The sequence below is a fragment of the Rutidosis leptorrhynchoides genome, chromosome 7 (genome assembly GCF_046630445.1).
Source record: "Rutidosis leptorrhynchoides isolate AG116_Rl617_1_P2 chromosome 7, CSIRO_AGI_Rlap_v1, whole genome shotgun sequence".
Classification (NCBI taxonomy): domain Eukaryota; kingdom Viridiplantae; phylum Streptophyta; class Magnoliopsida; order Asterales; family Asteraceae; genus Rutidosis; species Rutidosis leptorrhynchoides.
The window spans coordinates 213,969,942-213,986,987 of NC_092339.1; positions in this window are offsets into that span (position 1 = coordinate 213,969,942).

Here is a 17,046-nt window from a genome sequence, read left to right on the forward strand (position 1 = left end):
ATTTTTCTCTTTTTCAGTAGGTTCATCCAAGGAACTTAAGGTAGTAATGATGTTCATAACATCATTCGATTCATACATATAAAGCTATCTTATTCGAAGGTTTAAACTTGTAATCACTAGAACATAGTTTAGTTAATTCTAAACTTGTTCGCAAACAAAAGTTAATCCTTCTAACTTGACTTTTAAAATCAACTAAACACATGTTCTATATCTATATGATATGCTAACTTAATGATTTAAAACCTGGAAACACGAAAAACACCGTAAAACCGGATTTACGCCGTCGTAGTAACACCGCGGGCTGTTTTGGGTTAGTTAATTAAAAACTATGATAAACTTTGATTTAAAAGTTGTTATTCTGAGAAAATGATTTTTATTATGAACATGAAACTATATCCAAAAATTATGGTTAAACTCAAAGTGGAAGTATGTTTTCTAAAATGGTCATCTAGACGTCGTTCTTTCGACTGAAATGACTACCTTTACAAAAACGACTTGTAACTTATTTTTCCGACTAGAAACCTATACTTTTTTTGTTTAGATTCATAAAATAGAGTTCAATATGAAACCATAGCAATTTGATTCACTCAAAACGGATTTAAAATGAAGAAGTTATGGGTAAAACAAGATTGGATAATTTTTCTCATTTTAGCTACGTGAAAATTGGTAACAAATCTATTCCAACCATAACTTAATCAACTTGTATTATATATTATGTAATCTTGAGATACCATAGACACGTATACAATGTTTCGACCTATCATGTCGACACATCTATATATATTTCGGAACAACCATAGACACTCTATATGTGAATGTTGGAGTTAGCTATACAGGGTTGAGGTTGATTCCAAAATATATATAGTTTGAGTTGTGATCAATACTGAGATACGTATACACTGGGTCGTGGATTGATTCAAGATAATATTTATCGATTTATTTCTGTACATCTAACTGTGGACAACTAGTTGTAGGTTACTAACGAGGACAGCTGACTTAATAAACTTAAAACATCAAAATATATTAAAAGTGTTGTAAATATATTTTGAACATACTTTGATATATATGTATATATTGTTATAGGTTCGTGAATCAACCAGTGGCCAAGTCTTACTTCCCGACGAAGTAAAAATCTGTGAATGTGAGTTATAGTCCCACTTTTAAAATCTAATATTTTTGGGATGAGAATACATGCAGGTTTTATAAATGATTTACAAAATAGACACAAGTACGTGAAACTACATTCTATGGTTGAATTATCGAAATCGAATATGCCCCTTTTTATTAAGTCTGGTAATCTAAGAATTAGGGAACAGACACCCTAATTGACGCGAATCCTAAAGATAGATCTATTGGGCCTAACAAACCCCATCCAAAGTACCGGATGCTTTAGTACTTCGAAATTTATATCATATCCGAAGGGTGTCCCGGAATGATGGGGATATTCTTATATATGCATCTTGTTATTGTCGGTTACCAGGTGTTCACCATATGAATGATTTTTATCTCTATGTATGGGATGTGTATTGAAATATGAAATCTTGTGGTCTATTATTATGATTTGATATATATAGGCTAAACCTATAACTCACCAACATTTTTGTTGACGTTTTAAGCATGTTTATTCTCAGGTGATTATTAAGAGCTTCCGCTGTCGCATACTTAAATAAGGATGAGATTTGGAGTCCATGCTTGTATGATATTGTGTAAAAACTGCATTCAAGAAACTTATTTTGTTGTAACATATTTGTATTGTAAACCATTATGTAATGGTCGTGTGTAGACATGATATTTTAGATTATCATTATTTGATAATCTACGTAAAGCTTTTTAAACCTTTATTGATGAAATAAAGGTTATGGTTTGTTTTAAAATGAATGCAGTCTTTGAAAAACGTCTCATATAGAGGTCAAAACCTCGCAACGAAATCAATTAATATGGAACGTTTTTAATCAATAAGAACGGGACATTTCAGTTGGTATCCGAGCGTTGGTCTTAGAGAACCAGAAAATTTGCATTAGTGTGTCTTATCGAGTTTGTTAGGATGCATTAGTGAGTCTGGACTTCGACCGTGTTTTCTTTAAAAATGATTGCTTAACATTTTTGTTGGAAACTATATATTTTTAACATATGAATATTATGTGATATATTAATCTCTTAACGTGTTTGATATTATGTGATAGATGTCTACCTCTAGAACAAGTCCCATTGACTCACCTAATAATAATGAAGAGTCAAATGTAAATTGGAATGATTTGTGGACTGATTCACAAGTTCCCGAAGAGGAACCGGAAGAAGAGTCGGAACCGGAAGAAGAATCGGAACCGGAAGAAGAATCGGAACCGGATGAAGAAATAGAACCGGTGGGGGAAATAATAAAACGGTTAAGTAAAAGCAAATCCTCAACCAACCGACCAAAGTTAATTATGGTCAATGGTGTTTCCGCCAAGGAAGCAAAATATTGGGAGGATTACCAATTCTCCGATGAATCGGATTCCGACGAGAATTCCGATGATGTTATAGAAATTACCCCAACTGAATTTAAAAAGGCAAAAGAAAATAATAAGGGAAAGGGCATAAAAATAGAGAAATCTAATTCCAACCCCGATGAACTTTATATGTATCGTCAACCCCCGAAGTCCTTAAGTTGTAACAATGACCCGGGAACCTCTAAACCACCAGGTTTTTCTAAACCAATGTGGACAACGACGGCTCGTATTAGGGGAACATCATATATCCCTAGAAACTTGGCAAAACGAACCAAAACCGAAGAAGAAGAAACGAGCGAGTCGGAATAAGATAGTTGTATTCGTGTGGTGTAATATATGGAATATAGTGTTCTTATGCTTTATGATATATGTAAAAATTGCTTGTATTAATAAGTATTTTTTTTATGAATCTAACTCTTGTCTATTTTACAGTTTAAAAACACAAAATGGATAGACAACCCAATATTTTAAGAGACCTACCCGGAGACATGATTGATGAAATCTTGTCTAGAGTCGGCCAGAATTCTTCGGCACAACTATTTAAGGCGAGATCAGGTTGTAAGACATTCGAAGAACGTTCCAAGAATGTCTTGGTTTATAAGAGACTTTCGTTTGAAAGATGGGGGATATCACATTGGGAAACCCATAAGTTACGATGTGTTTACTTTGACGCATATATTGCGGGGAACCCAAATGCTATTTTACGCAACGGGTTAAGAAATTATTTTGACTCAATATATCCGAATATTGGACTTCGTGATTTAGAAAAAGCGGCTAACATGCAACATAAAGAAGCATGTTATGCTTACGGATTAGTAATGTTCGCTTCTCACCAAAGTGAGAACAAGAACATCGGGCTACAACTATTAAACAAAACGTTTCCACAAGTGACGGAGTCGGTAATTGGGGTAAGAAATGAGGTTTTTAGATTATTACGGGACTGTTGGACATTACGTAACCCTCGTCCCTTTGATGACGTTACAACACGCTGTCTTATCAACGGCCATAACGGTTATGTTGCACAAGACCAAGGATGGGAAGTAGTCCTAGTAAAACCAGAATGCATGACTTGTTTCTGGACGTATGAATTACGTGTCTTTATTGCCTTTGCTGAACGACTTGTGTACTAGCTAGAATTGTCTTCACAACTATCTTGTATCAAAGTTATTGTGTGCTATATTTCATGCTTTATGTAAAATAAGCGGTATTGTAAGTTTGTAAAATATTGTATAAAAGTTTGAACGCGAAATATTATTATAATCAGTTTTTCATATAGAATTGTAGTAGTTGAATTGTATATTAGCTACTAAGTATGAACTTAACGGGTAGGTACTACCCGAATTTAAACTTATAAAACGCTAATATGAAGAAAAAGCTTTTATAAATGAGTTCATATTATGCTACGAAATACTATTAACTACTCTTAATATTCTGTATGATTAACTTGTTCCATTTAACTATTTTGAAGGAAATGGCACCGACTACTCGACACACCGTGAATATGAATGAAGAGGAATTCCGTACTTTTCTAGCTTCAAACATAGCCGCAGTACAGGCTGCGCTACATACCAACAATAACCTTGGATCTAGCAGTACAGGAAATCGTGTAGGATGCACCTACAAAGAATTCACTGCCTGCAAACCTTTAGAATTTGATGGAACCGAAGGACCGATCGGATTGAAACGGTGGACCGAGAAGGTTGAATCGGTGTTTGCCATAAGTAAGTGTACTGAAGAGGACAAAGTGAAGTACGCTACGCATACCTTCACAGGTTCTGCGTTAACATGGTGGAATACTTATCTAGAGCAAGTGGGACAAGATGATGCGTACGCACTACCGTGGTCAGCATTCAAGCACTTGATGAACGAGAAGTACCGTCCCAGAACCGAGGTCAATAAGCTCAAGACAGAACTTAGAGGGTTACGAACCCAAGGATTTGATATTACCACGTACGAAAGACGATTCACAGAATTGTGCCTATTGTGTCCGGGAGCATTCGAAGATGAGGAAGAGAAGATCGACGCGTTTGTGAAAGGATTACCGGAAAGAATCCAAGAAGATATAAGTTCACACGAGCCCGCCTCCATACAACAGGCAAGTAGAATGGCTCACAAACTAGTGAACCAGATTGAAGAAAGAATTAAAGAACAGACTGCTGAAGAGGCCAATGTGAAGCAAGTTAAAAGAAAGTGGGAGGAAAACGGTGATAAGAATCACCAATACAACAACAACAGCAATTACAACAATAATCGCAACAATTATCCCAACAATCGCAACATCAATCGCAACTACAACAAACGGCCCAACAACAACAACAACAACAACAACAACAGCAACTACAACAATCATCCCAACAACAATAATAACCGCAACAACAACAACAATCAGAAGCAGCTATGCCAAAGGTGTGAAAAGAATCACTCGGGGTTCTGCACCAAATTTTGCAACAAGTGTAAAAGAAATGGTCATAGCGCGGCGAAGTGTGAGGTCTACGGACCAGGGGTTAATAGAACGAAAGGAACAAATGGTGTCGGAACGAGTAATGGCGGAGCAAGTAGTGTCGGAGCAAGTTATGCCAATGTAGTTTGTTATAAATGTGGAAAACCAGGCCACATTATTAGAAATTGCCCGAACCAGGAGAACACGAATGGACAAGGCCGTGGAAGAGTTTTCAATATTAATGCGGTAGAGGCACAGGAAGACCCGGAGCTTGTTACGGGTACGTTTCTTATTGACAATAAATCTGCTTACGTTTTATTTGATTCGGGTGCGGATAGAAGCTATATGAGTAGAGATTTTTGTGCTAAATTAAGTTGTCCATTGACGCCTTTGGATAGTAAATTTTTACTCGAATTAGCAAATGGTAAATTAATTTCAGCAGATAATATATGTCGGAATCGAGAAATTAAACTGGTTAGCGAAACATTTAAGATTGATTTGATACCAGTAGAGTTAGGGAGTTTTGATGTGATAATCGGTATGGACTGGTTGAAAGAAGTGAAAGCGGAGATCGTTTGTTACAAAAATGCAATTCGCATTATACGAGAAAAAGGAAAACCCTTAATGGTGTACGGAGAAAAGGGCAACACGAAGCTACATCTTATTAGTAATTTGAAGGCACAAAAACTAATAAGAAAAGGTTGCTATGCTGTTCTAGCACACGTCGAGAAAGTACAAACTGAAGAAAAGAGCATCAATGATGTTCCCATTGCAAAAGAATTTCCCGATGTATTTCCGAAAGAATTACCGGGATTACCCCCACATCGATCCGTTGAATTTCAAATAGATCTTGTACCAGGAGCTGCACCAATAGCTCGTGCTCCTTACAGACTCGCACCCAGCGAGATGAAAGAACTGCAAAGCCAATTACAAGAACTTTTAGAGCGTGGTTTCATTCGACCAAGCACGTCACCGTGGGGAGCTCCTGTTTTGTTTGTCAAGAAGAAAGATGGTACATTCAGGTTGTGTATCGACTACCGAGAGTTGAACAAACTTACCATCAAGAACCGCTACCCACTACCGAGAATCGACGACTTATTTGATCAACTACAAGGCTCGTCTGTTTATTCAAAGATTGACTTACGTTCCGGGTATCATCAAATGCGGGTGAAAGAAGATGATATTCCAAAGACTGCTTTCAGAACACGTTACGGTCATTACGAGTTTATGGTCATGCCGTTTGGTTTAACTAATGCACCAGCTGTGTTCATGGACCTTATGAACCGAGTGTGTAGACCATACCTTGACAAGTTTGTCATTGTTTTCATTGATGACATACTTATTTACTCAAAGAATGACCAAGAACACGGTGAACATTTGAGAAAGGTGTTAGAAGTATTGAGGAAGGAAGAATTGTACGCTAAGTTTTCAAAGTGTGCATTTTGGTTGGAAGAAGTTCAATTCCTCGGTCACATAGTGAACAAAGAAGGTATTAAGGTGGATCCGGCAAAGATAGAAACTGTTGAAAAGTGGGAAACCCCGAAAACTCCGAAACACATACGCCAGTTTTTAGGACTAGCTGGTTACTACAGAAGGTTCATCCAAGACTTTTCCAGAATAGCAAAACCCTTGACTGCATTAACGCATAAAGGGAAGAAATTTGAATGGAATGATGAACAAGAGAAAGCGTTTCAGTTATTGAAGAAAAAGCTAACTACGGCACCTATATTGTCATTGCCTGAAGGGAATGATGATTTTGTGATTTATTGTGACGCATCAAAGCAAGGTCTCGGTTGTGTATTAATGCAACGAACGAAGGTGATTGCTTATGCGTCTAGACAATTGAAGATTCACGAACAAAATTATACGACGCATGATTTGGAATTAGGCGCGGTTGTTTTTGCATTAAAGACTTGGAGGCACTACTTATATGGGGTCAAAAGTATTATATATACCGACCACAAAAGTCTTCAACACATATTTAATCAGAAACAACTGAATATGAGGCAGCGTAGGTGGATTGAATTATTGAATGATTACGATTTTGAGATTCGTTACCACCCGGGGAAGGCAAATGTGGTAGCCGATGCCTTGAGCAGGAAGGATAGAGAACCCATTCGAGTAAAATCTATGAATATAATGATTCATAATAACATTACTACTCAAATAAAGGAGGCGCAACAAGGAGTTTTAAAAGAGGGAAATTTAAAGGATGAAATACCCAAAGGATCGGAGAAGCATCTTAATATTCGGGAAGACGGAACCCGGTATAGGGCTGAAAGGATTTGGGTACCAAAATTTGGAGATATGAGAGAAATGGTACTTAGAGAAGCTCATAAAACCAGATACTCAATACATCCTGGAACGGGGAAGATGTACAAGGATCTCAAGAAACATTTTTGGTGGCCGGGTATGAAAGCCGATGTTGCTAAATACGTAGGAGAATGTTTGACGTGTTCTAAGGTCAAAGCTGAGCATCAGAAACCATCAGGTCTACTTCAACAACCCGAAATCCCGGAATGGAAATGGGAAAACATTACCATGGATTTCATCACTAAATTGCCAAGGACTGCAAGTGGTTTTGATACTATTTGGGTAATAGTTGATCGTCTCACCAAATCAGCACACTTCCTACCAATAAGAGAAGATGACAAGATGGAGAAGTTAGCACGACTGTATTTGAAGGAAGTCGTCTCCAGACATGGAATACCAATCTCTATTATCTCTGATAGGGATGGCAGATTTATTTCAAGATTCTGGCAGACATTACAGCAAGCATTAGGAACTCGTCTAGACATGAGTACTGCCTATCATCCACAAACTGATGGGCAGAGCGAAAGGACGATACAAACGCTTGAAGACATGCTACGAGCATGTGTTATTGATTTCGGAAACAGTTGGGATCGACATCTACCGTTAGCAGAATTTTCCTACAACAACAGCTACCATTCAAGCATTGAGATGGCGCCGTTTGAAGCACTTTATGGTAGAAAGTGCAGGTCTCCGATTTGTTGGAGTGAGGTGGGGGATAGACAGATTACGGGTCCGGAGATTATACAAGAAACTACCGAGAAGATCATCCAAATTCAACAACGGTTGAAAACCGCCCAAAGTCGACAAAAGAGCTACGCTGACATTAAAAGAAAAGATATAGAATTTGAAATTGGAGAGATGGTCATGCTTAAAGTTTCACCTTGGAAAGGTGTTGTTCGATTTGGTAAACGAGGGAAATTAAATCCAAGGTATATTGGACCATTCAAGATTATTGATCGTGTCGGACCAGTAGCTTACCGACTTGAGTTACCTCAACAACTCGCGGCTGTACATAACACTTTCCACGTCTCGAATTTGAAGAAATGTTTTGCTAAAGAAGATCTCACTATTCCGTTAGATGAAATCCAAATCAACGAAAAACTCCAATTCATCGAAGAACCCGTCGAAATAATGGATCGTGAGGTTAAAAGACTTAAGCAAAACAAGATACCAATTGTTAAGGTTCGATGGAATGCTCGTAGAGGACCCGAGTTCACCTGGGAGCGTGAAGATCAGATGAAGAAGAAATACCCGCATCTATTTCCAGAAGATTCGTCAACACCTTCAACAGCTTAAAATTTCGGGACGAAATTTATTTAACGGGTAGGTACTGTAGTGACCCGAACTTTTCCATGTTTATATATATTAATTGAGATTGATGTTTACATGATTAAATGTTTCCAACATGTTAAGCAATCAAACTTGTTAAGACTTGATTAATTGAAATAGGTTTCATATAGACAATTGACCACCCAAGTTGACCGGTGATTCACGAACGTTAAAACTTGTAAAAAAACTATATGATGACATATATATGGTTATATATATAGTTAACATGATATTATGATAAGTAAACATATCATTAATTATATTAACAATGAACTACATATGTAAAAACAAGACTACTAACTTAATGATTTTGAAACGAGACATATATGTAACGTTTATCGTTGTAACGACATTTAATGTATATATATCATATTAAGAGATATTCGTACATCATAATATCATGATAATATAATAATTTAAAATCTCTTTTGATATTATAAACATTGGGTTAACAACATTTAACAAGATCGTTAACCTAAAGGTTTCAAAACAACACTTACATGTAACGACTAACGATGACTTAACGACTCAGTTAAAATGTATATACATGTAGTGTTTTAATATGTATTTATACACTTTTGAAAGACTTCAATACACTTATCAAAATACTTCTACTTAACAAAAATGCTTACAATTACATCCTCGTTCAGTTTCATCAACAATTCTACTCGTATGCACCCGTATTCGTACTCGTACAATACACAGCTTTTAGATGTATGTACTATTGGTATATACACTCCAATGATCAGCTCTTAGCAGCCCATGTGAGTCACCTAACACATGTGGGAACCATCATTTGGCAACTAGCATGAAATATCTCATAAGATTACAAAAATATGAGTAATCATTCATGACTTATTTACATGAAAACAAAATTACATATCCTTTATATCCAATCCATACACCAACGACCAAAAACACCTACAAACACTTTCATTCTTCAATTTTCTTCATCTAATTGAACTCTCTCAAGTTCTATCTTCAAGTTCTAAGTGTTCTTCATAAATTCCAAAAGTTCTAGTTTCATAAAATCAAGAATACTTTCAAGTTTGCTAGCTCACTTCCAATCTTGTAAGGTGATCATCCAACCTCAAGAAATCTTTGTTTCTTACAGTAGGTTATCATTCTAATACAAGGTAATAATCATATTCAAACTTTGGTTCAATTTCTATAACTATAACAATCTTATTTCAAGTGATGATCTTACTTGAACTTGTTTTCGTGTCATGATTTTGCTTCAAGAACTTTGAGCCATCCAAGGATCCATTGAAGCTAGATCCATTTTTCTCTTTTTCAGTAGGTTCATCCAAGGAACTTAAGGTAGTAATGATGTTCATAACATCATTCGATTCATACATATAAAGCTATCTTATTCGAAGGTTTAAACTTGTAATCACTAGAACATAGTTTAGTTAATTCTAAACTTGTTCGCAAACAAAAGTTAATCCTTCTAACTTGACTTTTAAAATCAACTAAACACATGTTCTATATCTATATGATATGCTAACTTAATGATTTAAAACCTGGAAACACGAAAAACACCGTAAAACCGGATTTACGCCGTCGTAGTAACACCGCGGGCTGTTTTGGGTTAGTTAATTAAAAACTATGATAAACTTTGATTTAAAAGTTGTTATTCTGAGAAAATGATTTTTATTATGAACATGAAACTATATCCAAAAATTATGGTTAAACTCAAAGTGGAAGTATGTTTTCTAAAATGGTCATCTAGACGTCGTTCTTTCGACTGAAATGACTACCTTTACAAAAACGACTTGTAACTTATTTTTCCGACTAGAAACCTATACTTTTTTTGTTTAGATTCATAAAATAGAGTTCAATATGAAACCATAGCAATTTGATTCACTCAAAACGGATTTAAAATGAAGAAGTTATGGGTAAAACAAGATTGGATAATTTTTCTCATTTTAGCTACGTGAAAATTGGTAACAAATCTATTCCAACCATAACTTAATCAACTTGTATTATATATTATGTAATCTTGAGATACCATAGACACGTATACAATGTTTCGACCTATCATGTCGACACATCTATATATATTTCGGAACAACCATAGACACTCTATATGTGAATGTTGGAGTTAGCTATACAGGGTTGAGGTTGATTCCAAAATATATATAGTTTGAGTTGTGATCAATACTGAGATACGTATACACTGGGTCGTGGATTGATTCAAGATAATATTTATCGATTTATTTCTGTACATCTAACTGTGGACAACTAGTTGTAGGTTACTAACGAGGACAGCTGACTTAATAAACTTAAAACATCAAAATATATTAAAAGTGTTGTAAATATATTTTGAACATACTTTGATATATATGTATATATTGTTATAGGTTCGTGAATCAACCAGTGGCCAAGTCTTACTTCCCGACGAAGTAAAAATCTGTGAATGTGAGTTATAGTCCCACTTTTAAAATCTAATATTTTTGGGATGAGAATACATGCAGGTTTTATAAATGATTTACAAAATAGACACAAGTACGTGAAACTACATTCTATGGTTGAATTATCGAAATCGAATATGCCCCTTTTTATTAAGTCTGGTAATCTAAGAATTAGGGAACAGACACCCTAATTGACGCGAATCCTAAAGATAGATCTATTGGGCCTAACAAACCCCATCCAAAGTACCGGATGCTTTAGTACTTCGAAATTTATATCATATCCGAAGGGTGTCCCGGAATGATGGGGATATTCTTATATATGCATCTTGTTATTGTCGGTTACCAGGTGTTCACCATATGAATGATTTTTATCTCTATGTATGGGATGTGTATTGAAATATGAAATCTTGTGGTCTATTATTATGATTTGATATATATAGGCTAAACCTATAACTCACCAACATTTTTGTTGACGTTTTAAGCATGTTTATTCTCAGGTGATTATTAAGAGCTTCCGCTGTCGCATACTTAAATAAGGATGAGATTTGGAGTCCATGCTTGTATGATATTGTGTAAAAACTGCATTCAAGAAACTTATTTTGTTGTAACATATTTGTATTGTAAACCATTATGTAATGGTCGTGTGTAGACATGATATTTTAGATTATCATTATTTGATAATCTACGTAAAGCTTTTTAAACCTTTATTGATGAAATAAAGGTTATGGTTTGTTTTAAAATGAATGCAGTCTTTGAAAAACGTCTCATATAGAGGTCAAAACCTCGCAACGAAATCAATTAATATGGAACGTTTTTAATCAATAAGAACGGGACATTTCAGTATGGTCCACACACTTGGTTCATAAGGTCCATGAATACAGCTGGTGCATTAGTTAAACCAAACGGCATGACCATAAACTCGTAATGACCGTAATATGTTCTGAAAGCAGTCTTTGGAATATCATCTTCTTTCACCCGCATTTGATGATACCCGGAACGTAAGTCAATCTTTGAATAAACAGACGAGCCTTGTAGTTGATCAAATAAGTCATCGATTCTCGGTAGTGGGTAGCGGTTCTTGATGGTAAGTTTTTTCAACTCTCGGTAGTCGATACACAACCTGAATGTACCATCTTTCTTCTTGACAAACAAAATAGGAGCTCCCCACGGTGATGTGCTTGGTCGAATGAAGCCACGCTCTAAAAGTTCTTGTAATTGGCTTTGCAGTTCTTTCATCTCGCTGGGTGCGAGTCTGTAAGGAGCACGAGATATTGGTGCAGCTCCTGGTACAAGATCTATTTGAAATTCAACGGATCGATGTGGGGGTAATCTCGGTAATTCTTTCGAAAATACATCGGGAAATTCTTTTGCAATGGGAACATCATTGATGCTCTTTTCTTCAGTTTGTACTTTCTCGACATGTTCTAGAACAGCATAGCAACCTTTTCTTATTAGTTTTTGTGCCTTCAAATTACTAATAAGATGTAGCTTCGTGTTGCCCTTTTCTCCGTACACCATTAAGGGTTTTCCTTTTTCTCGTATAATGCGAATTGCACTTTTGTAACAAACGATCTCTGCTTTCACTTCTTTCAACCAGTCCATACCGATTATTACATCAAAACTCCCTAACTCTACTGGTATCAAATCAATCTTAAATGTTTCGCTAACCAGTTTAATTTCTCGATTCCGACATATATTATCTGCTGAAATTAATTTACCATTTGCTAATTCGAGTAAAAATTTACTATCCAAAGGCGTCTGTGGACAACTTAATTTAGCACAAAAATCTCTACTCATATAGCTTCTATCCGCACCCGAATCAAATAAAACGTAAGCAGATTTATTGTCAATAAGAAACGTACCCGTAACAAGCTCCGGGTCTTCCTGTGCCTCTGCCTCATTAATATTGAAAACTCTTCCGCGGCCTTGTCCATTCGTGTTCTCCTGATTCGGGCAATTTCTAATAATGTGGCCCGGTTTTCCACATTTATAACAAACTACATTGGCATAACTTGCTCCGACACTACTTGCTCAGCCATTACTCGTTCCGACACCATTTGTTCCTTTCGTTCTATTAACCCCTGGTCCGTAGACCTCACACTTCGCCGCGCTATGACCATTTCTTTTACACTTGTTGCAAAATTTGGTGCAGAACCCCGAGTGATACTTTTCACACCTTTGGCATAGCTGCTTCTGATTGTTGTTGTTGTTGCGGTTATTATTTTTGTTGGGATGATTGTTGTAGTTACTGTTGTTGTTGTTGTTGTTGTTGTTGTTGTTGTTGTTGTTGTTGGGCCGTTTGTTGTAGTTACGATTGATGTTGCGATTGTTGGGATAATTGTTGCGATTATTGTTGTAATTGCTGCTGTTGTTGCATTGGTGATTCTTATCACCATTTTCCTCCCACTTTCTTTTGACTTGCTTCACATTGGCCTCTTCAGCAGTCTGTTCTTTAATTCTTTCTTCAATCTGGTTCACTAGTTTGTGAGCCATTCTACATGCCTGTTGTATGGAGGCGGGCTCGTGTGAACTTATATCTTCTTGGATTCTTTCCTGTAATCCTTTCACAAACGCGTCGATCTTCTCTTCCTCATCTTCGAACGCTCCCGGACACAAAAGGCACAATTCTGTGAATCGTATTTCGTACGTGGTAATATCAAATCCTTGGGTTTGTAACCCTCTAAGTTCTGTCTTGAGCTTATTGACCTTGGTTCTGGGACGGTACTTCTCGTTCATCAAGTGCTTGAATGCTGACCACGGTAGTGCGTACGCATCGTCTTGTCCCACTTGCTCTAGATAGGTATTCCACCATGTTAATGCAGAACCTGTGAAGGTATGCGTAGCGTACTTCACTTTGTCCTCTTCAGTACACTTACTTATGGCAAACACCGATTCGACCTTCTCGGTCCACCGTTTCAATCCGATCGGTCCTTCGGTTCCATCAAATTCTAAAGGTTTGCAGGCAGTGAATTCTTTGTAGGTGCATCCTACACGAGTTCCTGTACTGCTAGATCCAAGGTTATTGTTGGTATGTAGCGCAGCCTGTACTGCGGCTATGTTTGAAGCTAGAAAAGTACGGAATTCCTCTTCATTCATATTCACGGTGTGTCGAGTAGTCGGTGCCATTTCCTTCAAAATAGTCAAATGGAATAAGTTAATCATACAGAATATTAAGAGTAGTTAATAGTATTTCGTAGCATAATATGAACTCATTTATAAAAGCTTTTTCTTCATATTAGCGTTTTATAAGTTTAAATTCGGGTAGTACCTACCCGTTAAGTTCATACTTAGTAGCTAATTAATACAATTCAACTACTACAATTCTATATGAAAAACTGATTATAATAATATTTCGCGTTCAAACTTTTACACAATATTTTACAAACTTACAATACCGCTTATTTTACATATAGCATGAAATATAGCACACAATAAATTTGATACAAGATGGTTGTGAAGATAATTCTAGCAAGTATACAAGTCGTTCAGCAAAGGCAATAAAGACACGTAATTCATACATCCAGAAACAAGTCATGCATTCTGGTTTTACTAGGATTACTTCCCATCCTTGGTCTTGTGGAACATAACCGTTATGGCCGTTGATAAGACAGCGTGTTGTAACGTCGTCAAAGGGATGAGGGTTACGTAATGTCCAACAGTCCCGTAACAATCTAAAAACCTCATTTCTTACCCCAATTACCGACTCCGTCACTTGTGGGAACGTTTTGTTTAATAGTTGTAGCCCGATGTTCTTGTTCTCACTTTGGTGAGAAGCGAACATTACTAATCCGTAAGCATAACATGCTTCTTTATGTTTCATGTTAGCCGCTTTTTCTAAATCACGAAGTCCAATATTTGGATATATTGAGTCAAAATAATTTCTTAACCCATTGCGTAAAATAGCATTTGGGTTCCCCGCAATATATGCGTCAAAGTAAACACATCGTAACTTATGGATTTCCCAATGTGATATCCCCCATCTTTCGAACGAAAGCCTTTTATAAACCATGGCATTCTTGGAACGTTCTTTGAATGTCTTACAAACTGATCTCGCCTTAAATAGTTGTGCCGAAGAATTCTGACCGACTCTAGACAAGATTTCATCAATCATGTCTCCGGGTAGGTCTCTTAAAATATTGGGTTGTCTATCCATTTTGTGTTTTTATACTATAAAATAGACAAGAGTTAGATTCATAAAAAAATACTTATTAATACAAGCAATTTTTACATATATCATAAAGCATAAGCACACTATATTACATATATTAGACCACACGAATACAACTATCTTATTCCGACTCGCTTGTTTCTTCTTCTTCTTCGGTTTTAGTTCGTTTTGCCAAGTTTCTAGGGATATGTGATGTTCCCCTAATATGAGCCGTCGTTTTCCACATTGGTTTAGAAAAACCTGGTGGTTTAGAGGTTCCCGGGTCATTGTTACAACTTAAGGACTTCGGGGGTTGACGATACATATAAAGTTCATCGGGGTTGGAATTAGATTTCTCTATTTTTATGCCCTTTCCCTTATTATTTTCTTTTGCCTTTTTAAATTCAGTTGGGGTAATTTCTATAACATCATCGGAATTCTCGTCGGAATCCGATTCATCGGAGAATTGGTAATCCTCCCAATATTTTGCTTCCTTGGCGGAAACACCATTGACCATAATTAACCTTGGTCGGTTGGTTGAGGATTTTCTTTTACTTAACCGTTTTATTATTTCCCCCACCAGTTCTATTTCTTCATCCGGTTCTGATTCTTCTTCCGGTTCCGATTCTTCTTCCGGTTCCGACTCTTCTTCCGGTTCCTCTTCGGGAACTTGTGAATCAGTCCACGAATCATTCCAATTTACATTTGACTCTTCATTATTATTAGGTGAGTCAATGGGACTTGTTCTAGAGGTAGACATCTATCACATAATATCAAACGCGTTAAGAGATTAATATATCACATAATATTCACATGTTAAAAATATATAGTTTCCAACAAAATTTGTTAAGCAATCATTTTTCAAGTAAACACGGTCGAAGTCCAGACTCACTAATGCATTCTAACTAACTCGATAAGACACACAAATGCAAAATTCTGGTTCTCTAAGACCAACGCTCGGATACCAACTGAAATGTCCAGTTCTTATTGATTAAAAACGTTCCATATTAATTGATTTCGTTGCGAGGTTTTGACCTCTATATGAGACGTTTTTCAAAGACTACATTCATTTTAAAACAAACCATAACCTTTATTTCATCAATAAAGGTTTAAAAAGCTTTACGTAGATTATCAAATAATGATAATCTAAAATATCCTGTTTACACACAACCATTACATAATGGTTTACAATACAAATATGTTACAACAAAATAAGTTTCTTGAATGCAGTTTTTACACAATATCATACAAGCATGGACATGCTTAAAATCACCTGAGAATAAACATGCTTAAAACGTCAACAAAAATGTTGGTGAGTTATAGGTTTAACCTATATATATCAAATCATAATAATAGACCACAAGATTTCATATTTCAATACACATCCCATACATAGAGATAAAAATCATTCATATGGTGAACACCTGGTAACCGACATTAACAAGAAGCATATATAAGAATATCCCCATCATTTCGGGACACCCTTCGGATATGATATAAATTTCGAAGTACTAAAGCATCCGGTACTTTGGATGGGATTTGTTAGGCCCAATAGATCTATCTTTAGGATTCGCGTCAATTAGGGTGTCTGTTCCCTAATTCTTAGATTACCAGACTTAATAAGAAGGGGCATATTCGATTTCGATAATTCAACCATAGAATGTAGTTTCACGTACTTGTGTCTATTTTGTAAATCATTTATAAAACCTGCATGTATTCTCATCCCAAAAATATTAGATTTTAAAAGTGGGACTATAACTCACTTTCACAGATTTTTACTTCGTCGAGAAGTAAGACTTGGCCACTGGTTGATTCACGAACCTATAACAATATATACATATATATCAAAGTATGTTCAAAATATATTTACAACACTTTTAATATATTTTGATGTTTTAAGTTTATTAAGTCAGC